Raw genomic sequence first — 12519 nt, forward strand, 5'->3', positions numbered from 1 at the left:
AGAGATAACCTGCCCTCTGGTACCATGACACAGAGCAGGCAGGCATATCTAAAGAGATACTGTGTAAAGTATTTGTGTGAAACACGCACACAGTAGCACAATAAAAACGCCATAAAAAGCCTCCACACAGGGTTAGGAAAATAGAGAATATTTATCTGAGGAAAACAAGACCAAAACTACAAGGATCTAATCGTTAGAAGTTGAGACGTTATTTTTTAAAGATTAAACTAAAGATGGTTCTTAGAAGTCGTGGTCAGAAGGTACCTTGAGGTCGCGAGGAACCAGTGCAAATCTAAAGTTCAGGTCGACCGCGATGGAGGGTAGGCCGGGTATAGAACCTATGTTGGCACCTGCTGAACATAACCTTAGATGGAGCAAAGCATTGACATCAAGGACATGATGTGTTGATTATGATCCACGCAGTTGAGTATATGCATTGTTAGCAAGCCTCTCAATGGGGTCCGGATTAGGCATCAAAGTGTCGTTGTTGGGCTGTGCAGGCTGTAAATCCGCTGTTGTTGACCAGCATCCTCATTGCTGTCGAATGGGCGATGCTTCAGTTCTGACTGGCGCAGTGGTGACGATGTGCCACTTTTTTGCAGCAAGTGAAAGATGAAAGAATAACAAAATGAGGGTTGGCGAACGCACAAAAACAGACACCGCCCAACCTGGGAGGAAGCTCCCAAACAAAAAGACCAACGTGAAAGAAATTAAACAACTCAAAAGCACAAGCAAGGATCTGCAGGGTAGTGACACAGAGACACACAGTGAACTAGATAATTTTGAAACTGTTGAAGTTGAGATGAAGCTGAGACAAGGCCTGGAATTTATGCCAATGATGGTGGAAATGGTTCACTGAGCATTTCCATTCATACCCCTCTTTCTGTGGAGACTATTGTATACAGAGAGAGATAAATAATTAAACTGTAACCCACTGATTGAAACCCATGGGAATTGAAGGGAGGACATATTGAAAATATATGTGTTGAAGTATTGGGTGGGGCTGCTTCCAAATTTTGCATGAGCATTCATAATATCATGGTCAGATCTCCAAACACTATGATCTAGACAGGTTGTTTGACACATTCTAGTTTATTGGTGAGGAAGTTTTCGAAGCCTTGAACATAAATTGGGAGTTGGGAAGTTGTTTATTCTTAAACCAAGTGCAGTTGCTAGCTGGCTGGAAGGATAGCTTCATCTGGGAGCTACTGATAATTGAAGGGGTTGGTGTCTATGCTTCATGGTTTTAATCTTTGTGATATATGACAAGATGTGAGACAGGGCTCTCACCTACACATTGCTTTATCTCCTGTAGCACAAGTTGTATGGTCATGCCCACTAAAAGATATAGACTACATGTGTATCCTAAATGTAGACTCATACAATTTGAATGTTTGCAGGAAACACATTTGACAGCTCTGGAGTTACTTACATTATTAAAGAAATTGCAAGGATTGTTAGTGGGAACAACCTTTTCTAATCACACTTGTGGTGTTCTCATCCTGGTAGCCCCATGAATACCTTTTACATTAACACACTCTAAGGTAGACTTTGAGGGCAGTTATGTAGTAATAGAGGGACTGTTGGATGGAGAATTCCTGTCCTTGATTGTAATATATGCCCCTAATTTGAATCTAGCAGCTTCTCTTACCATTCTTACCCTGCTGTTATTTTGTAACCCACAAGCACTTTGAATGTGAGGAGGAGATTTTAATTGTAATACTTGAAAAGTCCTTAGGCCTATATTTAAAATATTGAAAGGAAAATGAAGGAGCACGACCCTGAGCCAAAATTGGCAATGCTGCGCTCTGTCATTTTCACAATGCAGGGATGTGCCATATTTAATTGAATATGATGCACACCTGTGTTGTCCCATGCACTGGCACTAAGTTGAGCTGCCTACAAGTGCCAACACGTCATTTTGAAATGATTGTTTATGTGCAGGAAGGGACACCTTCCTGCACATAAACAATCATCTATGTTTGCTGCAGAATACAGCACACATAGAAAAGGCAAAAAATGAGGAGGAATAAAAATATTCCTCCTTGTTGTGCTTTGCTTATGCCACCCACAGGGTGACGTTAGATTTTGGCTCTGCCTCAGGTTTATGAAAACTTGTAAATCTGAGGCAGCGTCAAAATACAATGGGTGTTGCTGTGGCACGCCCACAGAAACACCCATTGCACGCCCCTTCCATGCAAAGGGCTTAATGCAACCATGTAAATGCGGCACAGGGCATTGCACCACTGAAGTGTCACGAAAAGTGACGCTCTGTTGGTGCTAGGGGCTTATAAATATGCCCCTTAATGTTTACTGACACGTGGAGAGTAATACAAGCAGTCGTTAAGGAACTTATCCATTATTCAGGTGTACACGGGTTACATACTAGAATAGTTCTGTTGTGCTGTAATGTTGATACAGCATTCCAGGTGGTGGACATGGAATATTGAAATGCACACTCTCAGATCACAAGCCCCTCAAGCTTATGTTCGCTTGGCAGTGTTCCATCTCATGTGTACCTAACTGGGACTTTCTCCAGATTTACTTCATGACTTTTTGCTCAGGGATGCTATAGCATAACACACTGAATGCTTTTTTTACCGAGAACAATGTGATGGCATCCCATAGGTTAATAGAATTGAATGGTTTTGTCTAAAGACGGTCTATGGAGTGAAACATGTTTTCTGGAGAGTTGACTACTACAGAGGGGCATATAAGAGTGCCTGAATATGCATTGTTGTAAATTATTTCCTCCCCCACACTTTGGTATGCACTATAATGGAACATAGACCTCCTTTTGACTTACTTGAGTAAAGTAGAACATGTGGAGCATGCTGCTCGACAGCACACTGAAGGAGATACGTTTGCTGTATGTTCGTCTGAATATTATTAATTTTATACACAATGTATAAAGCGCAAAGCTACCAAAAAGGGTTTCCCATAACTACGCTCATCAGAATAACAAGTGTCATACCTATTCACTGGCAGCGGATTTAAAACAGCCAAGTTTTTAGCAGTTTACAGAAAACTGAAAGCAAATGACAAGCTCTAAAGACCAGGGGCAGGGAGTTCCAGAGCTTAGGACCCAAATCGAAGAATACACAACCTCCTTGATGGGACTCCTTACTCTGGGAATTATGTCCAGCTCAAGATTGCTTAAGCACAGAGACCGATTGGGTGAGTGCGAAGACATTAAAGGGCTAACTTAAGAAAGGTGATGCTGCACCCAGTGTAGCGCCACTTTTCTTGCGCCCTTTAACGCCCCCCTACCACCACCATGTGTGCACCGTATTTAAAATACGGAGCACAAAGGTGCACTGTAACATTTTGGTGCTACTCTTGCAGAGTACATAGGGTCCATTGTATTCAATGGCATGCCCTCTTTTAACACCTGCTCTGAGCAGGCATTAAAAGTGCAGAAAAAAATGGTGCAAGAAAATCTCTCAGATTTCCTTGTGCCATTTTTTTCGCCCCCCCCTAAAGGGGAAACAATTCCCTGGTATGCATTTTGCCTGGTGCAGGCATAATGTGGCGAAAGGGTTTACAAAGTGGCGCAATCTATGCATTGTGCCACTTTGTAAATATGGCACATGTAAAAAGCCACTTTAGCATCACCTTAGCGTCAAATAAATGACGCTATGGTGGCACTAGGGTCTCTTAAATCAGGCCCTAAGGATCTAAGATAGATGGGTCCAGGGTTGGATAGGCATTTATGCACGTAGCTCAGAGATTTAAATTGCACTCAGCGTTCAATTGGCAACCAGTGTAGGTCATGGAGCAGGCTGTCTGTGGAAGTAGATTCAGAGGGATAAAGTAGAAGATGTGCAGTGGCGTTTTGCACTATTTGTAGCCGCTTAAGCAAAGCCTTTGATACGCCCAGCTAGAGGACATTACCATAATACAGCTTGGAAATAACCACGTCCTGGACTATAGTTCTCTAGACTGAGACCTGAAGACATCCAAGAATGTTCCTAAGCCATCCAAGAATACCAAAGCTCATGGCATCAACCTTGGTAATTTGGTGACTCATAGACAGCCTGTCATTAAGCCAGAACTCTAGATTCTTGACCACAGGTTTCGGAGTAAGAATATTGCCCATGGCCTCAGGCACAGATGAAGTCCCCAAAGGTGAGAAAGTTTGCCCTAATTGCTCAGGTCAGACTTCCCAAAAACACTAGTAGGCACTTTTTGCAACAAAAATGATTGTGTAATTATGATTTAAAAGGGTATCAATGATGTATTTGTAGAATACTAAAATACATTTTATACCACACTCCCTGGCTGCTGATGCTCAAAATATCAGTTGATATCTAGACATGATCCCATTTCCTTGAATTAATGTGCTCTAGTGTACTGAATTGGAGATATGATTCAACTGCAGGAGATACAACTAGCCATCACGCAAATGACCAGTAAATGCTTGTGGGCTGCGGAAGGGGCAGGGGGGAGGGAGGGAATAAACATTTAATTTAATATAACAAAATAAAATCACTTACTTCCTCCGCCGCTCCTCTGTCCCTCAATGCTTCTCACTGCAGGCGCAGACTCCCAGTCTGCCCGGCGCCAATCCTGACACTGCTCAGAGCAGAGTCAGGATTGGCTGGGAGCGCTCAGCCAGGGCACTCCCAGGCAGACTGGGAGCCTGTGCAGGCTCTCTCCAACCCAGCAACTGCGCTACTGGGCTGGAGAGAGCCTACATGGCATGTGTGTTTGGCAGGCTTGAGGCAGCCAGCCAAACACACATGCACTGTGAAGGGGGAGTGCTCAGCACTCCCCTCAGTGCACATCACCATGCCCCTGCCCCTTTAAAAAGAAAACAATAATAAATGTGGTTTATTATCGTTTACTTTAAAAGGTTTTGAAGCTGCTCGCCCAAACAGAGGAGCTGCCACTGCAAATAACACAGAGTAAAACAGCAGTACCGGATGAACTTCCAATGAAATTGTCTGCCAACTATGGCACCAGGTTGGTACCAAGATTGCTTCAAGTTGAGGAGACAGCAAAATGAATGGGACACTATTTTAACTATGGGGAAAACTCTAATAACAGTTATCTAAAAGTTAGACTGAAATCCCAACTGTAAGTTTCTTTAGACCTCTTTCCTTATTAAATTTGAATATTAGGAAAAGTACTGGCCTATAGTCTGAAACTTATAGACCAGACCATTGTATACAGTGATCAAAAATAGTTAATTCCTCGTAGGAATACATTCCTGACTTTAAGGCAATTGTTCAGGATTATGTTATTAGTCAAACAGCAGGAAGATGAATACTGGGTGACATCCCTAGATCTTAAACAAGCATTTGGTAGTATTTGATGGAGGTACTAAGACACCTGGGCTTGGGTCCAGAGTTCCTGAGATAGATACAATTATTGTGCATGGAACATTTGGACACACTGTAAAATGTATTTCTTTTACTCTAACAATTGGCAGGGTACTAGAGAAGACTGTCCTCCATGACCTATTTATTTTACTCTCACCATGGAGGCACTGCCACGTTTCCTGAGAGCTGGAATGGGGAATTAAAGTGCATAATACTTAGAATGTTGTGTCCCTATATGTAGATGATGGATTAATGTACCTCTGTGAATTACCCTTAGGGAATAACACTTTAATCTCCCTAACAAACCTAATTTAATATTAATTTAGTGGAATATCAGGACTGAAGTAAATTGGAACAAATTCTGCCTGTTCCCACTGCTCAAATCTCTGGATTGTAGACCACTGCATATCCTGACACTGACCTAAAGATAGTACTGGATACAATCAAATAATTAGGTGGGGGATAATTAGAAGGATTTGATAGATGGCAAACCTTTTACTACCTTTTTGGAATAATCTGCTACTAGCAACACTTAGTAGAGTGACAGTGCTTAAGATTTAAAACCACCTAGAATGGTACATTGTTTCTCAGCACTACCAGTCATATTAAGAAAGCCCTTCTTTCTGTGATTTGTAATCCCTACTAACCTCTGTGATCAGGGAAGAAGGAAGATAAAGGGTGGCTATACTACAATTGCATGCCCCACTGGTGGAGGGTGGGCTAGGGCTTCCCATTTATGAATTATATTATGCTGCAGCACAATTAAATTGGCCAGTGTGATGGATTGCAGGGACCCTGGGTCCAAGACACAAGACGTCAGTGAACAAATGCAAGGCATGCCCATATTGGAATGGTTATTAGAGACAGCCAGGTGGCCAGCTTTGGAATTTATTGAAAGAAGCGCACTGCTGCTGAAAGACATATGTGTAAAAAGCGGGTAAGCCCTCATACGCACTAGAGTTAGTAATATGGTCCCTTCCTGGATGTGCAACATTAGTCCTAGTACATGATAATCACCCCTAGTTGGATGCAGATATCCCAGTCTGGGGCTGTAGGAGCTAAACCCTAACACTCATCCGAACCTCAATATGTGATCACCCCCAATGTTTACCAAAATAATTTACCTCTGGATTCTTCAATTGACCTAATGGTTAATGACTGCACTCCTCATCAGGGTAAATACAATTTAGCAGAACTGTACATAATAAAATGTGAGATGCATGAAGGACTGAAGTCTAGATCTAAAATAAGTGGAAAGGATTTTAATACAGAATCATTTTAAGTGCGACAAGGGAGAATAAAATACATAAAATGCCACAAAAGTCCAGCAGAAGTACAGAATAAAAGCAAATTCATTAAACCCCTGGCTAGACTTTCACCCTAAGGAAAATAATAAGTGTCAGGCTCATAAAGTTTTCCTACAAACAAAATAGCAAAGTATCCCCTTCAAAGAAAAACTGAAAATTAGCCCCATGAAATGCCCAAACCCAGAGGTGTTATAGCAAAATCACACAAGCTATTAATAGATTCTGCAATTTTTCATGGTGTGCTTATGGTTAGGCTTGTATATGGCAAACCAGGAACAACAGGGCAATAATTAAAAAACACATAGGTGGTCATTCCGACCCTGGCGGTTTCAAACCGCCAGGGCCGGGGGCCACGGAAGCACCGCCAACAGGCTGGCGGTGCTTCCAGGGCCATTCTGACCACGGCAGTAAAGCTGCGGTCAGAAAAGGGGAATCAGCGGTTTCCCGCCGGTTTTCCCCTGGCCCAGGGAATCCTCCATGGCGGCGCTGCTTGCAGCGCTGCCATGGGGATTCCGACCCCCTTCCCGCCAGCCTGTTCCTGGCGGTTTTTACCACCAGGAACAGGATGGTGGGAACGGGTGTCGTGGGGCCCCCTAACAGGGCCCCACAAAGATTTGCACTGTCTGCTTAGCAGACAGTGAAAATCGCGACAGGTGCCACTGCACCCGTCGCACCCCTGCAACTCCGCCGGCTCCATTCGGAGCCGGCTTCATTGTTGCAGGGGCTTTCCCGCTGGGCCGGCGGGCGCTCTTTTGGAGGGCGCCCGCCGGCCCAGCGGGAAAGTTGGAATGGCCGCCGCGGTCTTTTGACCGCGGGGCGGTCATTAAGGTAAAATACATTTTCCAATGCTTCCACAGAACATCCAGTGGCAGTCCTTCTGTGATACTTTGAGTGCATTATGGAAGCCTTATGCTCAATACATACTTCCTAACAAGATATTATATAATACTAATTCACTTATGTTGTTTGCTTGATTCTCATGGAGATAAAGGAGAAATTGCTTTTTTCAGATATAAACTGATTGGGGGGGTGGGTTCGAAGAATGAGCAGGAGAAATTGAACAGAACACAAAACAGCATCCATTTGAAAAAGATAATGGTGCACAACATGAAATTGTGTCATAACTATTCATTACATTATCTAGACATCTAGATAACTCATTCTAGGAGCAAATACATTAAATAGATCAGCTATATCTCTATGCATCATTAAAACTAAAGCATTTCAATAATTATTTTCACACGTTATTTGCACTTTTCAAAAAATGCTTTTAAAGGGCAATACGTGTGAAGTTGTGCTTTTCAGTCATTTTCTTGTGTCCCCTAACGCGACCATGGTAGCCCTGTATTTACAATACGGTGCACCATGGCGCATGTTATGGGCAATATCATAACTTTTTTATGCTATTGTAACGTTATACTGGATTAGCGTAAAAAAAATTACGCTAATCCAGTATAGTGTTAAGAGGCCCATTGAAATCATTGAAGCCTCATTGTAACGCCTTCTTCACGCAGGAGTTAAAAATTACACTAGAAATGGCATAGTGGAATATTGTAGATAACGAGGGAACGCCCCCTTTGCATACATCCTGCATATATTAGTTTGCACCACCTTGTAAATATGGAGCTATGGTAGTGGCCTGTTAGCGTCACATTTGCTGCAAAAATGTTGCTGTAAATGTGGTGCTATAGGGCCCAAGGGCCTTGTAAATGTGACCCCAAGTGTGTGAAACTTACAATAATGGTACCCTGGAAGTTGATGCATCAGAACTCCTTCTGGTATCATTAGCTCATGAATATACTAGAAAAGCAGTTACTTCCCTGTACGTGGTTGGCTCTTCTATAACATTTTAGATGGAAAAATGAATATTTAAGAGTATGATAGGAACAAGTGGGAATGGAATTCAATGAGAATAAATGGGTCTAATGTCTGAGGAGTATAACAGTGATATCTAGAACTGCCATATTCAAATTTACATGATTCAGTTATAAGCACCACACTTAAATAACATCAAAATCATTTGCTGGATACCCCCAGGAGAATCAAACAGGTGCCCCAGATGTACCGCTCCAGAAGTGGAATTTGTACCTTTGGTACGCCACTGTGCAGTGATTCACACTACTGAGAAGACGTTATACCCTCTCTGTTTGAGTAGAAAGATAGACTCATACTGAAAGACATACTGCTCATGTTTATTGGGGGTATTGACTAGATAGAAAAAAAAAATACTATATGCATATTCATCGATCTAGCGCTAATACAAGCAAAACGACACATTGCAATGCATTGGAAAGCAAAATCAGTGCAATTGATACATGACTGGTTGAATGATGTTAGGGAATGGGCGTAATCAGAGATAGCTATGCTGGCTGGTCTTCACAGCAGAGGAGGACATGGTGCTAGATACACAATTATGGATGTCTATTTGGAGAAGATAGAAGTGAAATTGGTTGCCCAAGCCCCTAAGCAGGGTGCAATACTGTGATATGGATGAATGCATACTGCATATGTAGATACACCAGACGCCAAACACTAAATTGAATGGATTCATGTTAGAAATTGGATCTCTAGTAGGTAGAGGTATGTGCCTTGTCCAAGTAAGGACCTCAATCCTAGTCAGGTCAAGTCAGATACACAACCTAAATTAACCTGTCCTAACCCTCTGGTAGCTTGGCCAAGAGCAGTCGCCTTAACTTAAGAGGCAATGTGTAAAGTATTTGTTCAACACTTAATTACAGAAACACAGTAACATCACCACAAAGAAGACTTCATACCCATTTAGAAAAATAGTGAATATCTGAGTAAAACATGAGTAAAACAACAGAAATCCAATAGGTAGAAGTTGAGGTATGAATTTTTAAATATCAAATGTGAAAACAGTGTTTAGAATTCACTAGCAATAAAAAGGTTACTTTACGTTGTGAGGGACCAGTGCAAATCTAAAATCCAGCCTAGACAGGTCCAGCTGAAATAGTACCTTCTATGGAGCCTTTGTCGAGAGCCTACTGCATCATTGTCGAGCTGTGCAAAGGGGGTCCTGCGTTGTAGTGGCACTCCAATGAAGTGAATGGAAATGCCAAATGTAAAACCACACCAAATGTCATTGTCAAGCCAAGTAGATTGCAAATCTGATGTCCGTTGGTGTCGAGCTGCACCGGGAGTTGAGGCAATGTTGTTGCACAGCTACTGTGTTAACTTTGAAAGGGAGATGCAGCAGTTCTGCTCAGTGCAAAGTGTCTGATGCATCAATGTTGAGAGGGAAAAGGCTGCTAAAATCCACTTCTGAGGCCCTAGACTGGAAGGGGGCACTTCAGGCAAGGGTAGGACTCACAGATGGCACAGTCCAGCAGCAGTAGGAGAGTTGCAGACAGGTTTTGATGTCCCTGAGACTACAGAAGAACAGGGGGTAAACCAATTAGCCCTTGGAGAATCTTGCATGCAAGGGTGTAGAAAACAAGTCCAGTCCTTTTCACTGCAGTCACGAAGCAGCAGGCTGCAGGCCCACAGAGCAAAGCAAGTAGCATAGTGGCAATCCCTCCTACAGCACAGCACACAGCAAGCAGTAGGCCAACACAGCAATGAAGTTGCAGAGTGGCAGTCCTTCCTGGGAGTACAGCAGTCCTTCTTCCAGGCAGAGGCTCCTTGGTTCTGATTTGCTGAGGTTTGGGGCTGAGTACTTATACCCAAATGTGCTTTGACGTGGGGTAGACTTCAAATAGGCTTTTTGAAGATCACAAGGTCTCTGCCCTTCCTTCCCTGACTCCAGACACTCTACAGAGGTTATGCAGCACTCTGTGTGAGGAGAGACACAGTCCTATGCAGCTGGAAGTGTCAGTTCCTCCCTCCCATCTAGCCCAGAAAGACCTATCAGCTTGGTGATGGGCCATCAGGATGCAAATGTCACATCCAAGCTCCTAAACCCCAGCTGTCATCTACCTCAAACGTGTATTCAGAGAGAGGCAGAGGTACAGAATAGTTAAAGTAAGAAAATGGCAACTTTCTAAAAGTGGCATTTTCAGACTTACAATTTAAAATCCAACTTCACCTTAAGTTGTGATTTTAAATTGTGAGTCCTGAGACACCATACTCCATATTTATATATTTTTCACAATTGGAAATTACACTTAAAATATGGTTTAAAATAAACCCAATGTTATCCTATGGAAGAGATAGGTAGTGCTATAAGGAAAAACGGATGTATGTGTTTTTCACTACCTCGACATTTTAAACCTAAAAGTGCTTGCCCAACTTTTCACCCTGCCCTTGCAGCTAACTAAGGCCTACCTTAGGGGTGATGTACCTGTAATAAAAGGAAAGGTTTGGCTAGTCAAATGGGTCCACTTGGCAGGTCGAAATGGCAGTGTAAAAGTGCACACACAGACTCTACAGTGGCAGGCCTGAGACATGTTTGAGAGGCTACTGAAGTGGGAGCCACAATCAGTGCTGCAGGCCCACTAGGAATATTTAATTAATAGGTCTTTGCCTATATAATGCTCTTTACTAGAGACTTACAAATCATTAAATGTGCCAGTTGTGGAGAAGTCAATGTTACCATGGTTTGTGTACAGACCACCTGCACTTTAGCACTGGTCAGCAGTGGTAAAGTAACTAGAATCTCAAAAGCCAGCAATAATGAGTCCAAAAAAACAGGAGTTCAGAGGACAAAAAGTTAGGGGAAACCACACCAAGGATGCCAGATCTAACAATACCATTATGTAATTGTCCTATATTTTTAGTATTGATATAATGTAACCCATAAGCATGCCACAAAGTTCCTAATTTGGCTGGTTACGGAGGATGCAGCATATGAGTAGTAAGCAGTTTCTTTTGGTGTTTGGTTTCCTTTTATTTTTTCTCAAGATACATTAATGGTGGAAGTTTATTGAGAATAATAACTCAAATGAAGCTTCATATAAACAAAAAGTTACTGTGTGGATTGTGACATACATTTTAGTATGCTGTACAGCTGAGTATTATTTTAACCTGCATTGAAGAGTTGATAAAAATATACTGTAAAAAAAAAAAAAAATCCTAGGATTTGAATTTATTAAGGCACAGGAAAATATGCGTCTATTCAGTGATCAATTGTTGGATAACCTTACCATAGATCCTTCAGTTTTCATTTTAGTTTTTTGTATTCTCTGTTTGCATTGAAACAAAAGGGAATAATAAAGAGAACCTTAAAATAGCTCTATTTTCTCACAGTTATCCTGGGAGAGGGTCAATTGCTTCCTCTTTGATTCCCTCAGTTTGGGAGATCTTGCGCATTCCACCCACCACATTCATGTCAGGACAAGTTTGACTAGGCAAAGGAAGACCTTTCTAACTTAATCCAATAATGAGTTGGGTATGCCACTGAACAGTAAGGCCCTGATTTATACTTTTTGATGCAAACCTGCGTTAACACAGGTTTGCGTCAAAAAGTTTACTGCCGGCTGGCGACATTCCTGGACGCCAGCCGGGCGTCATATTTAGCGAATGACGCTAGCCAGAGGTAAGGCCCCTTTAGCGTCAAAATAAATGATGCCAACTGGGTGGGGGAGACGTAGAGGAAACAGGAGATTGTGCATCAAAGAATGGCGCTAGTCAGGTTAGAGTCAGAAAAGTGACTCTAACCTGACTAGCTTCATTTTTTGACTCACAACCACCATGGACTTGACTCCTGTCCAAATTAAGACAGAAGTCATGCCCCCCTGCCAAATGGCCATGCCCAGGGGACTTGTGTCCCCTGGGCATGACGGTTGGGCACAGTGTCATGTAAGGGGGCCCAGGTTGGGCCCCCATGGCACTTTCCTGAAAACAAATTAAAACTTACCTGGACTTACCTGGGATGGGTCCCCCCATCCTTAGGTGTCCTCCAGGTGTGGGTGGGGGTGGCTGGGGGTGTC

At 42.6% G+C, this 12519-nt stretch overlaps 1 long non-coding RNA gene across 1 annotated transcript in view; it reads left to right on the forward strand.

Annotated features, from left to right (window-relative positions):
- The window catches only part of LOC138283612 (uncharacterized), a 338993-nt gene that overhangs the window by 98193 nt on the left and 228281 nt on the right, over positions 1-12519 (forward strand). The gene's annotated exons all lie outside the window — the stretch shown is intronic.

This window comes from Pleurodeles waltl, chromosome 1_1 (assembly GCF_031143425.1).
Source record: "Pleurodeles waltl isolate 20211129_DDA chromosome 1_1, aPleWal1.hap1.20221129, whole genome shotgun sequence".
Taxonomy (NCBI): Eukaryota; Metazoa; Chordata; class Amphibia; order Caudata; family Salamandridae; genus Pleurodeles; species Pleurodeles waltl.